Source organism: Tachypleus tridentatus, chromosome 7 (genome assembly GCF_004210375.1).
Source record: "Tachypleus tridentatus isolate NWPU-2018 chromosome 7, ASM421037v1, whole genome shotgun sequence".
In the NCBI taxonomy this organism is placed as follows: domain Eukaryota; kingdom Metazoa; phylum Arthropoda; class Merostomata; order Xiphosura; family Limulidae; genus Tachypleus; species Tachypleus tridentatus.
The window spans coordinates 22,445,215-22,459,245 of record NC_134831.1 but is presented as its reverse complement, the minus strand read 5'-3'; positions in this window follow the sequence as shown (position 1 = coordinate 22,459,245).

The following is a 14,031-nucleotide window of genomic DNA, read 5'->3' as shown; positions in this document are numbered from 1 at the left end:
AAAGAGAAATATTCGATAAGGAAGATTGCTAGAATAATTCAATGTATCCAATCTTCAGTGAGCTGATGAGTACAGAGATATAAAGAGAGTGGCTGTGTCGAGTAGGAGGAAGGAAAGGAAAGGATAAAATCTTCCACAGCTGTTGACGATCGTGTTCTGAAACACATGAACCTTCAGAATCTTTGACTGTCATCCACTGATCTCAAAAGTGCTTGACACAAAACTTCAGTGTTCACTGTCACCGCATGTACCATCTAACTGTGTTCAGCTAGTTTCCAGCGTGACGAGCAAGAAAGAAACTCCTTGCCATCAATAAGATTGAGATCATTTGGACCGAAGAGCGTGCAGATTGGGCTAAAACAATATGGAGCAAATGATCTTTTTAGGTAAATCAAAATTCAATTTGCATGAGTCAGATGGAAAGCACATTGTATGCTTGTTTGTTTGTTTTTGAATTTTGTACAAAGCTACTCGAGGGCTTTCTGCGTTAGCCGTCCCTAATTTAGCAGTGTAAGACTAGAGGGAAGGCAGCTAGTCATCACCACCCACCGCCAACTCTTGGGCTACTCTTTTACCAACGAATAGTGGGATTGACCGTAACATTATAACGCCTCCACGGCTGAAAGGGCGAGCATGTTTGATGCGACCGGGATTCGAACCCGTGACCCTCAGATTACGAGTCGAACGCCTTAACACACTTAGCCATGCCGGGCTCACATTGTATGACGTCAATCTGGAGAAGAGTTTCAATCAACGTGTTTGAATACAGCTGTGAAGCATCAGCAGGGCCAGGCAATATTGAGATGCATCTCTGGTCAGGGTGTGGGACACCTGCATTTTGTGAAAGGCGCTGTCAATGCCAACAAATACATCGAAATCTTCGAGTCCTGGTTAAGGTCAACACTGGTGAAACTATCCAGTGCACATTTCAGGATAACACTGCTCCACGCTACAGGGCTAAACATATTGGTAACATTCACGCACTCTATGCAGCAGACGTGAAATAAGAACGAAATTTCACTATATGTATATTTAAAATACATGTTAGGATTTATTTCACTGATTCAGGTAAAGGACAATCATAAAATGGAGAGAATTATGACACTACGCTGATCAAACAGATTTCAAGATCTCAACTTTTATTAAAACTGCTTGAAGGTAACGGGTAACAAAGTGCAAGGGAAGAAACCGACAAGCAATTTTGGACTGCAGGAAGTTTTAATCCGCGCGTGACATCATAAACTTACCTCTTCCAACGTTCAGTCCCTCGGGCATTTAAAGTTGAGGCGATGCCAAGTAATTAAAGACCAAACGAAATATCAAAACACAAAACAGACTCTGAGGCCATTATCTGCCAATTACATTAGTAACGTTATTTATAAATCTAGGTTTCGTATTTGCCAATTATTTGTTCGTTAGCCGCTGTAATACGTTTGTCACAAATGGTTTGTTAATAAAGACGTATATATGTGTTTGGATTACTGAAATATAAATCAGCTTACACCACACAATGTCCATAACCATTTTACACTAGTTCATACACTTTTACAAAGCACAATCGTATACAAAATTACATGAACTAAGAAAAGTACAAAAGAACGAACAAATTGTGTGTTGCAATAATTTGTTTCACCAACTTAAGAAATAAGAACCAAGAATATCATTATGGTTGGACATCAAATGTTGCAAAATTACCGTGAACTAAAAATACTTATACTTATCATAAATTGTAATAGAAATGAAACTAGTAACGTTAGTTGGAGTTAACGAAACTGTCCTACTTTCATCTTACATTAATAAAACAGTGAAATATTATAGCACATTAGGTATTGTGCAAATGTTTTTTTTAAATTACAACACGATGATTCATTTATAAGTACTCTTATTTTGAAACACTTGAATTATGGTCAATTTTATGCTAAAAACAACAACATATTATGTTTGCATCACTTTTAAGTTTTCCATGTCCCTTTATACAAGAGTGCTGTTATTCGATAACACATTAAGTCTATTGGATGTCTATGCAATAACCTGACACTAAAATAACGTCTCTGCTCTCACATAGATAACATCATAGCTTGGTAATGTTACATGATACATCTATTAAAGAAACTAATATTACGTGTATTTCCGGAATCATGAATCCAAATTTGTTCACAATAAAAATAAAATATTCAATGAAGAAATCTGTATTATTTGACTGCAAATTTAACATGTATGTAAAAATAAGTAAATTACTTTTATTACATAGAGACTGTATTGGGTAAAAAACAAAACAAAAAGAGAAGATGGGAAGGGGGAAGAAATGTTTAAGTGGAATTAATTAAGTTGTCGATGTCATAACTTCCGGGATTGTATCTACCGATTACAAAGTTTGCCTCAGACATAAGATACGTCACAAACACATCAACAAAATGAAAACGACACAGCCTCAGCTGAGCTAGTAAGTACTATTGATCAGTCACACACATGCGCCAAACATGTGGTACAACGTGGGTGTGTTATGCGTCAGTAGATACATTTATATATACTAACCAGAAGATAGAGTTCATTGACCTTTTCCGTAGAACATGATACACTAGTATAGTTTATTTAATGTACTCTATGAATTACGCACACCCAAAAATGCATCAGATATCATCTAATTTATTGTCTTTGGAGAGACGCAAGATGCGAGGTTTCACACGTTTGTTATATTAATAAACTAAAATGTGAGATAGGAAAAGTCTAATGTGAAATTTAAGATTTCACATGTTTTTCAGATCAATATACTAAAGTGTAAAATTTCACATGTTAGTTGGTTTCGTACAATAATGTGTGAGATTCGAAACCATTAATGCGAAGTTTTACGTGTTTGTTAGATTAGTACACAAAAATGTGAGAGACTTCACACGCTTGTTACATTAGTACACTAAATTGTGAGATTCCAAAAGGTTAATGTGAAGTGTGAGATTTCACATGTTTATTAGATTAGTTCACTAAAGTATGAGAGGTTTCACATGTATGTTAAATCAGTAGATTAAAGCGTAAAAATTTCTAAAGACTAATGTGAAGTGTGAAAATAATACCTACGAATGCTAAAGTTAGTGATTACCTGTATAGATATTAAATCAATTACCCACAAATCATCTTGTGCACTGACATGCCGTTTTTATTCAAGCTCCTAAAATAGTAAATTATGTGTGCATGGAAAATGTGAAATACTTTTACCTCATTTAGACTATTTTCTTAATATTTATAATTTCATTTGAAATAGTTGTAAAACATCGGTTTTGTGCCCCATGACGTATTGACTATAGGTATGCTTGGCTATGACCAAGAAATGTAAGTTACAAACACATCATGTGCTTTTTTACCATTTTAATGATGTAGGAAAGTTCGAATTTTGCGTGTAATTTGTTTCCATGCAGATTTAGTTTGAAACACTTGGTCCAGAAAACTTTCGACGTTTCTCAGTGTTGGTTACCTTTGCTTCTTTATTTTTTTTCTCTCTGATATTAAATAACACTTACCATGTCCATGAAAATCCTTCAACCTCCTTTCACAGACCGAGTGAGTAATGTTTGTACATTCTAGCCATCAAAAGCTGTGAGAAAATGACCATTCGTGGTAAAGCCATCTTAAGAGAAACAATACGAATTTTCATGGAAGCTTAATAGAGATCTATCGCAAGAGATAGAGAGCTTTAGGTGTATTCATTGATTCAGTAAGGATGATCGTCGGTTTATCTGTGCTTCTTATGTTATAAATAACGTTTGTTTCCACACAGAAACAAATCTGTCTAGGGAACGTTTTTATCAACGAACTCAAAATTGAGTCGAGTTTTCAGATTCAGGTTACTCCATAAATTTCCTGTTCAGTTCTCCAGTTATTAAGCAAAACTACAGTTACGACAGAAAGTGTTCGTACCCTTACTCATAACTTAAAAAGTATCACAATTAGGGTAATATATTATAATTATTATACTAACACACATCTACATAAATTTTTGTGTAAATTAAACAACAAATAAACTGTTTATAAACAAATAACCAAAAATAGGAGGAGCAGAAAGTGTTCGTACATTTCAGAATGTGTGAAAAACTGATATTCTGGTAAAAATTTTGTTTAGTTTGGTGAATAAACTACATTATACCATTCCAGAACTAGACACTGAAATCGTACTTATTGGAATTTAGCCAGCAAAAAATTTACTTCCGGCAATTTAGCGCCGTCTTCGTCATTGTCTGCTTGGTTATCATGGCGAACAGGAAACAACTGTCCAGTGATTTAAAAAACCGAATTATAGTAAAATAAAAGTCTCGTGTGTCTTTTTCCGGCATTGCTACACAACTTAATATGCCGAAATCTACTGTTCAAAGCATAATTGCAAAGTTTAAGCTTACAGGATCAACTGATAACCTCTCTCGTTCCGGACGCCTCACCAAAATTCCAGAGAGAACCAAGAGGAAGGTTCTCAGAGAAGTTAGTAGTAACCCTCGTTTAACACGTAATGACATACAGAAACTGGTAATGGAAACTGGGGTTGAAGTAAGCACCTCTACATTTACGAACATGTTACGCTCTTGTGGGTTCAAAGCATGCCGTCCTCGTAGAACTCCATATTTAAAGTCTGTTCGTTTAGAAGCACGATTGAAATGTACAAGAAAGCATGTAGATAAAACCTTTACCTATTGGAAGAATATTCTTTGGTCAGACGAGACTAAAATCGAACTTTTCGGCCACAATGATGTTTGCAATATTTTCCGTAAGAAGGGGGAACGAAATCTTCCAATGAACACTGTCCCTACAGTTAAACACGGAGGTGACTCGATCATGCTATGGAGTCCTTCAGCTCTTCTGGTGTAGACAGTCTTCACCGCATCAACGGAATCATGAAAAAAAAAAGAGTACGTTGATATATTAAACACTTATATCAAGAATGATACTCGTAATTTGCGGCTTGGGCGTCGTTGGATCTTCCAGCAGGGCAATGACCCTAATATTAAATATTAATTTAATATAAATATTACTTTAATATAAATTAAAGTAAATATTACTGTCTTCTAGAAAAATGCAGAGATTGAAAGAGACAAACAATTAGATTAATCATAGACGAAAATATATATAGACAGAGAAATGAATAGACAAATGATGGAAGAAAATAAAAGGACAAACGGACAGACTACAGGGCAATTTGATGAAGACAAAGATATATATTGACGTACGTATGAAACATAGATTGATAAATAAATTAAATATGATGACGTTTAGAACCACGTGTGTAATTAAAAGATAATAACACATGTTTTGTATATCATCATCAGTATATACACACAAACATTTTCAGCCATGAGTTGAAGAGGTTTGCTTGTGTTGGATTACCTTATGTTTTTGTCACTCAAAAAGACACAGGGAATACTATCAGAGGACCAGTAGTAATGGTCGAACGAATTGGTAGCTCAGCAAAAGAAAACCGTTAAACTATTGATTAGAAGTTAGATAGATGGCAGTCGGCCAAGCTGACATGGTAAAACAGATTTTTAGCTGGATCTTCATGATGAACCAGACTTCTGTCGTGTTGCTGCGTTTCAGCGATTTACCGATAATCGGACAACAATTGGAATCAGTATAAATTGTTGAATTTTCCGATCAAGGAAAACTGAATGTTTTTTTTTTAAAATTTCGCGCAAAGCTACACGAGGATTATCTGCTCTAGCTGTCCCTAATTTAGCAGTGTAAGACTAGAGAGAAGACAGCTAGTCATCACCACCCACCGCCAACTCTTGGGCTACTCTTTTACCAATATATGTTACATGGATTTTGAAATATACAGTATATTAAACTGAATCCAGCGTAGATATATATAAAAAAATGTATAACACTAAATCCATTAAAATAGTTCCTTAATTTCTTCATCATATTTTAAAATTTTTACTCACTGTATATCATAATCTTGAATATATACCTAACCCATAGGATTGTTTATGAAATAAGACGAGCGTTCGAAATCAACAACTTATATTAGAATATAATGTTCTACAGTGGTTTAACGTATTCATCGTTATACGTTTTTAATTGTTTGTTTTTGAATTTCACACAAAGCTACACGAGGGTTATCTGCGCTAGCCGTCCCTAATTTTGCAGTGTAAGACCAGAGGGAAAACAGCTAGTCATTACCACCTACCGCCAACTCTTGGGCTACTCTTTTATAAACGAATAGAGGGATTGATTGTCACATTATAACACCTCAATGGCTGAAAGGGTGAGAATGTTTGGTGTGATGGGGATTCGAACCCATGATCCTTGGATTACGAGTGTCGTAACCACCTGGTCATGCCGGGCCAACTGATTGCTACGAACTTTAAATTACCGCCACTGATACCACTTTATCTTTTTATTTGTAAGTTTGTTTACAGTCACGTTTCTGTAGACTTTTCTTCTTTCGACACAAAACATTGTTCACAATGTAACAGAATATCACCAGTTAAAACAATCTCTGTCTCTTTTCCGTTTATTTACATAGATTGGTAAAATCAACAAAAGAAATGTTAAAAACAAGTTTCCTTACACCCATTTCTTTAAGTACATTACATCACATGGAGATCTTAGAACCACGCCGGATTACGATCTTTATTATCCCTACAGTACATCACATGGAGATCTTAGAACCACGCCGGATTACGATCTTTATTATCCCTACAGTACATCACATGGAGATCTTAGAATCACGCAGGATTACCATCTTTACGGTCTGTACAGTACATTACATGGAGATCTTCGAATCACGCAGGATTACCATCTTTACAGTCCTTACATGGAAGCCTTAGAATCATGCCGGATTACGAAAGAAAACTTTGAAACGCTGTCACTTTGTTTGAACTTTGGTTAGAATATTTATTTTGTTTTAGAAAGTGGCTTAGTTTAAAGTGTACAGAGTGATAGCAAAGAACATGTGGTTGAAGTGAATTAAGAATTTATGCAATGAATCTCAAAATTTTGTTTGTAACTCCAAGCATCTGAGACTATTTAAATTTAGAATTATTTCAAGTCCTCAGCTTCTATTCGTGTTTTCTTCCCCACTCACGTAATGACAATTAAAACATCAGGTCGACTTCTAAACCTTCAAACACTTAACTTCATATAGCAGCACATGTTATGGTATCAAAGGCATTTTGTAAAATGATTTAAGGATACAACGATATTTAATGAAATTTCATTTCCAAGCATTACTCTAGTTAAAAAAAAGTTAATATTTAGTATTTTACCCTGATATAATGTATTTATTAGCAAATATTTAAATAAATTTACTCAATATTTTAAATTTACTTTAAAACAATTCGTAATTTTCCTTTTTTAGGATCTTCTTGTGGAGCAATACATAACATTGGTATACCCCGTTTCATTGGTTGTTGTTTGATGAAGTGACCTGGGAGAATCACGTGCGTTCTTGACTACTACCTCCCACCATAGCTGTTGATTTGGTTCATGAGTTTCATGGATGAAGCCCACAATAATTTTTCGGTATAATTCGGCCCGGTAGCTAGAAAAAATCATTATTACATCATGCATCTACAACATTCACGATACAGTAGTTCGTTCATACACATGAATGGCCCTTTTTATGAAGGCCGTGTTTATGAATGTACTATGTAGGTTTTTCATGTTTTCTAGTATTTTCTTATACATAACAATGTGAAACATACAGAAATATTTTTTTTTACATATAAAAACACTTTCTAAAATAAAATTAACACAACATCTAGCTACCGGTTTAGTTAGTAACAGGTTGTCATAGGTTAAATAAAGAGTTTACTAGAATTAGTGCAGAGAGGTTTTTAGGACTATTTCATCATATATGATAATGTTTTTTCACGTTTTTTAATGATGTATTTTCGTTAAAAATTTTTACGGAAGTAATCTATTGAAGTCTCTCTCACAACATGGGGATGTTGTAATTGTGTAAGAAGGTTGTGTTTGTGTATCCAGGAACTGTGTATGTTTTAGTGATTATTGAATTTTGTATTGTATGTAACTTTTGTAAGTAATTTGGTTATATTCAACCATGCTCGGCAGGCTTGACCAATGTAAGTTTTATAGGTTTTAAGTATGGTTATGACTGCAGCGCTCCTGTTGTTGTCAATCAGATGTAGTACATAATTTCCTCTCTCTCAGGTTTTCTTTTTAATTTTATTTTCATATTTGGTTCAATATAGTTTAGAATCGTATGTAATACCCAAGAAGTTGGCAAATGTGGATACCTGGGGAAAAAAATTCTGTAAAATAATAATTTTCGGGGCTGTTTGCTCTTCTATTTTGATTTTGGGAATAATATGATTTGTGTTTTAGAAGTTTCTGTATTGATTCTCTACCTTATTGCAGTATATTTCCATTTTTCTAGCCATGAATTGTAAATTTGTCGGTGCTATGGTTGGAGTATACGAGCTATCCAAGATAACTACGTCATCAGAAAACTGGAAGCAGAAGCAGAAATTTGGATGAGCCAGTGACATTTCACTCACATACATGATGAATAGAATACGGCTAAGTATTCCTCCCTGCGGAATATCTGTTTTCGAGGTAAAATATTCCAGTAAGATGACACATTAATAATTCTAGCTTTCCTCTTGTTTAGAAAGTTGGAGAACTTGAAGTAGTTTAACTCGATATTAGTTGGTATTAAAAGTTTGGTTTGAATTCGCGCAAAGTTACACGAGGTTTGTCTGCATCAGTCATCTCTTATTCAAAAGCCAAAGACTCGAGGTTATTATTTTATAAACGTGACAGGTATTATTTTTAAAGGAAAGAAAGATCCAGGCTGGTTTCCCAGAAGTCGGCAACTTTCGACGAATCATGGCCTTTTCGCAGGGTCACATGTTGCCAGGAATCTGTAAATCCAATACTTCGAAATTTGATGTAGGAAAATGTTAGTACCCGGAGAAAACCCACTTTTACAGGGCAGGCGCCGAATGTTTTACTTGTCCTTTGCGCAGGCTGTAAAACAGAAACATGAATTAATTATAAATGTTGTTTACATGCTTCACTTTTTGCTACGATTCATATTGTACAGGGAAATTATTTTGTGTGGTGCATATGAAATAGTGTGTAAGGCAGGGGTGAGACTGTTTCCTGTTTCTGTTTTTTCTTTCTTCTATCTAACACACACACACATATATACAATGACATGACAGCCATATTCAATAATTGGACGAATATACGCTTTATAATTTTGATAATAGTATTGACTTTAAATCCTTGTTCGTATCTGCTATTAGAGTGAGATGGTTACTTCAATTATTAATAGTTTCATGTGTCTTCTTCAAGTGTTCAGCTCATGTAATTTAATTCTTTTGCCAAATGTGATACCAGTGAATTTGGCTTCAAAGCCTAATTTTGTTTCTACATTATTGAATTTTAGTTTTACGTTTTTTGAGCTTTTAAAATGTTTATTTAATTTTATCTGAAATATTCCTTGAGTTTTGATTGGATTTAGCATGACCCACCAATCGTTACGTGAGTCATTGGTTGTGTTAAGTAATTTATGAACTTGATACGCAATTTTTAACGGATTATGCTTATTAGTTTGAATTTTGCACAAACCTACACAAAAGGTATCTGCGCTAGCCGTCATTAATTAAGTAGTGTAAAACTAGAGGTAAAGCAACTAGTTATCGCTACCTACCGCTAACTCCTGGACTACTCTTTTACCAACGAATAGTGTGATTGAAGATCACATATAATGTCCCCACGGCTGAAAGGACGAGCATGTTTGTTGTGACGGGTTTTGTGAAATTTTCCAAACGATAATATCATTAGCAAATTGTGGAAAAAATGTATAAGTGAGATTCGAGAAAGGTATGTTGTTTACAGACATGATGTGGAAGAGTAGCGAGAGATCTCATCTTTGCAGGACTCCTGTTGCAATGTTTACTGCTTTCAACAATATATACGGTTACATAGAAGTTTGAAATCAATCTACGTAAAGTACTATTAATGTTCATTGATTGTAGTCTATACCTAATGGCATTATGCTACACACTGTCAAAAGCTTCATTCACATGAAGAAAACTCTCACTGTGGTTCGGTTTTTTTTTAACCATTTACATACCGATTTCATGAGTCATGTTAAACGGTCTATGGTTTGTCTATTTTTTATAGAATAATTTCGTATATTTTATTGCAGGTTTCTGTCGTTTCGGAAGGTAAAAGAAAAAGAGTGTCTTTGGTATAATTATTTCAACTAGTTTACCTAATGTTATATGGGTTAGAGGTATTGTTTGTCGAATATTTTGGAATACTTGTGATAATAGTTTTTTTCTCCAGGTGTTTGGAAAATATCCTGCTAGTAGTGAAAGGTATATGAAGATGATTAAGTGCTTAATTAGGGTGTTGAGGTTTTAAAAGGTTTTTATAGAGGTATTTTATTTATCTTTAGTAACTTTGTGATTTAAAATGTCATCACTGCCATTGGGTATACTGGTGTCTAGATTATTAACTAGAAACCTTGTTGTTTTTTTTAAGTTTGGATTTTTCTTTACATAGTTATCTAATGTTTTTTGAGGTTATTTTGTTTAAAGTTTGAGGAATTTAGGTATTGAAAGAATTCTTGGAAATAATCGACATCAGCAACTTATAATTATATAAGAGAAGAAAGTTTCTGTTTAATATTTGTTATACTTCAAAAGTAATATAAAAGAATGTAGGATCTAAAACGATCTATAATTTACGATAAAATGTGGTGTAGGAAAACAAAATGTTTGTATTAAAGAAAACCTAATGAGATACAACCTGCCAAGCCTGTATATATGCGTAAAATCATAAGTATAATCCATGTGAGTCAATGATGTTTCAGGTTTCATTCTTTATGAAACTCTTAATGTTTTAAGTAAATAATGACTTATATGTATTAGCTCTAATTCACCTGTGTTGCAGTATAAACACGAGATACTGTATATCTATTTCTTTAGGTGGACATTTTTTATGCCTGCCTGTAGCAGATGATCTGCTTAACGTTTCGTTTTCAGTCAATTTTCAAGTGTCGTCATTTTAATTTCGGTAACACTTAGTGTAGGTTTCCTGGATCATTTCTGAAGCAGTACATTTATAACGTCTTTTCCCATAATGCTTTCTTTTCTGGCTATATAAAGTACAATTGCAACTGTTCGTTAAAAAAAATGTTCAAAAACACTTTCCGGAAGAGCCAGACGACTATCGTGACGTCGCTCGACTCCCTTTATGTATCACTTATTCAATTAGACTTTCTACTAATACCTCGAATGGGGCGAAGGGGAAAAAGTTTCTGAGCACCCCCGAATGTCTTCCAATACTTTTATCGGAAAAATTTAAATGGAACTTGTTGTCAGCACTATCATTAGTACCACCCCAAGTTTAGCCTTGAAGAAAAAAAAACACCCACCTTTCGAAAGAGCTCGGGCTATAAGGTTGTTATTGTTCTATATTAAGATATATTGAACTTAGGTGTTTTTTCTGACATCAACTTCTTTATGTTAATAGAAAATGTATTTTTGTTTTTCACACATACCAGGTGTTTAACAGTATTACATTATTTTAGGAATAATAAATTTATTTATTATATCTACTATTGTGCGGTTATATAATGTGAGGAACCTGCATAGTGGCGAATGACATAGGCCCGGCATGGCCAGGTGGTTAGGACGTCTGACTCGTAATTTGAGGGTTGTGGGTTCGATCTCAGTCACACCAAACATATTCACCCTTTAAGCCGTGTGGTGTTATAAGTACGCTCAATCTCACTGTTCGTTGGTAAAAGAATATCTCAAGAGTTGGCGGTGGGTGATTATGACTAGCTGCCTTTCCTCTGGTCTTACACTGCTGAATTAGAATGACTAGAGCAAATAGCCCTCGTGTAGCTTTGCGTGAAATTCAAAGAAACAATGACCCACCCACTGGCACAGCGGCATGTCTGTAGACTCACAGTACTAAATAGCCGGGTTTCAATACCTATGATGGGCAGAGCACAGGTAGCCCATTATGTAGCTTCGTGCTTAATTCTAAATAAACAAAAGAATTACACTTTTTCTTCACTTCACCTATCCAGTGTATTGTATCGTTTGTTTGTTTTTTCACAGTAACTACAAAGGACGTTCACTACCAACAGGTTTTATCTTATTCGAAGTAATCACTCACACCTGCCTTTATGACATAAATTCTTGAAAGGTACAGTCAAAGTTATGCCCGAAATTTACAAAGGAATAGATAGATGCAGATTAACTTTTGTAACATTTAATCAGCAATTCTTCTGCTAGGACACAAGCGTTTCCACTGGAATATATCAAATTGACGTAGTTTCTTTGGTAGATACAAGTTTAGCCGACTTTACTCCAGTCCGAGGCCGCTATAGAAATATTTAACCATATGAAACATCGTATTCAAAAGTTTATTTTTAAGTTAAAATAGAAACGTTTCTGTGAAACAATGGTTCTTGGAGGTCACATCTTAGCAAGCTAACAAAAATAATGCAACATTGAAAGTTTTTATTTGAGCTCAACATGCAACCATAACTCTTCGTGTATTAAATACACTAATTCAAGAACTTTTTATAAAAATGCATTGAAATATGATTTTATTAAAAACTTAATTTAAACTTCCCATTTGAGAAGAATTTAAAGAGCTGTTATCCTTTTAGTGCAAAAGTACACAGTGGGCTATCTGAACTCTGTTCACTGCAGGGAATGAAAATTTTAATGTTAGCACTTTAAGTTCGTATGCTAATCACTGGACTTTACAACGAAGAAGTACTTCTATCTTCTTTAAGTTATAATTTTGTAGAAGTGATATAGTCGAAACGAAATATTAGAATATCTGTCAACTGATAGGGAGTAATAAGAAATTTATATTTTAAATCAGCTAAAACACAGTAATACATAAAACACAGTAATATATAAAACACATTTATATATAGTTAGTTAGTTATCACCATTAGATTCCATCTAGGAACATAGGGCCGCAATCGCTTGCGGATTCTTCAACAAGTATTTAAGTGAGTAGGTTGTTAGCCCACTGCACCGAGCCGTCCCTAATTTAGCAGTGTAAGACTAAAGGGAAGGCAGCTAGTCATCACCACACACCGCCAACTCTTGGGCTACTCTGTTACCAACGAATAGTGGGATTGACCGTATCATTATAACGCCCCCACGGCTAAAAAGGCGAACCCGCGACCCTCGGATTACGAGTCGCACGCCTTACGCGCTTGGCCATGCCAGGCCACATTTATATATAAAACACGGTAATACACAAAACACATTAATATATAAAACACACTAATACATTAATATTCGGAATTCCTATCCCACTATTGCAAACCGTGACTTTATTTAACAAATATTATACAAGTTCAAACTTTATAATAAGCATGCATGTATTTTTATTGCATTAGCATCTACGAGTTATGTACGCTTTTTCAGGTAATATGATAATTGTGTTATTTTTTTAGACACCTTTCGAAACCATAAAACATTGTATATGATGCGTGTTATCTGAGTGATCTTATCCGATTTGCACTGCACGATTTGTAAGAAGTATTATGTGCCAGGCTGGGTACTATTAATTACATAATATACCGCTTTTAGCGCGATCTATTGACCAGATTTTCACCTATATTTATGAAAGTTTACATTCTGTTAAGTCAGCTCTTTGTGTAATTTTGCACGGAAATCCTTTAAAATATTAATTCTTTAAAGGCACTCTTTAATTTACATACAAAAGTTAAATAGAAGCAGGTAGTTTTATATTCTTTAATCAACCATAACAGATGTTATTCTGTTAGTACACAACTGTTTCGATTAGTATATTTTCAATTGACGTAATCTATTTAGGAGATAAAACTTAAATAATAATATTTTTTGAAATTCACCCTAAATTTCACAAACTAATATTCTTGTTTTGTATATCTAACTTTACCATGAAAGTAAAAGTGCTGGGAAGATTTTAATTAAAAACTATGTGGTCACAAACTTAGTAAATAAATTACCTTAACATTTTAAATAAATAAATGGTTCGGCCATATTGTAT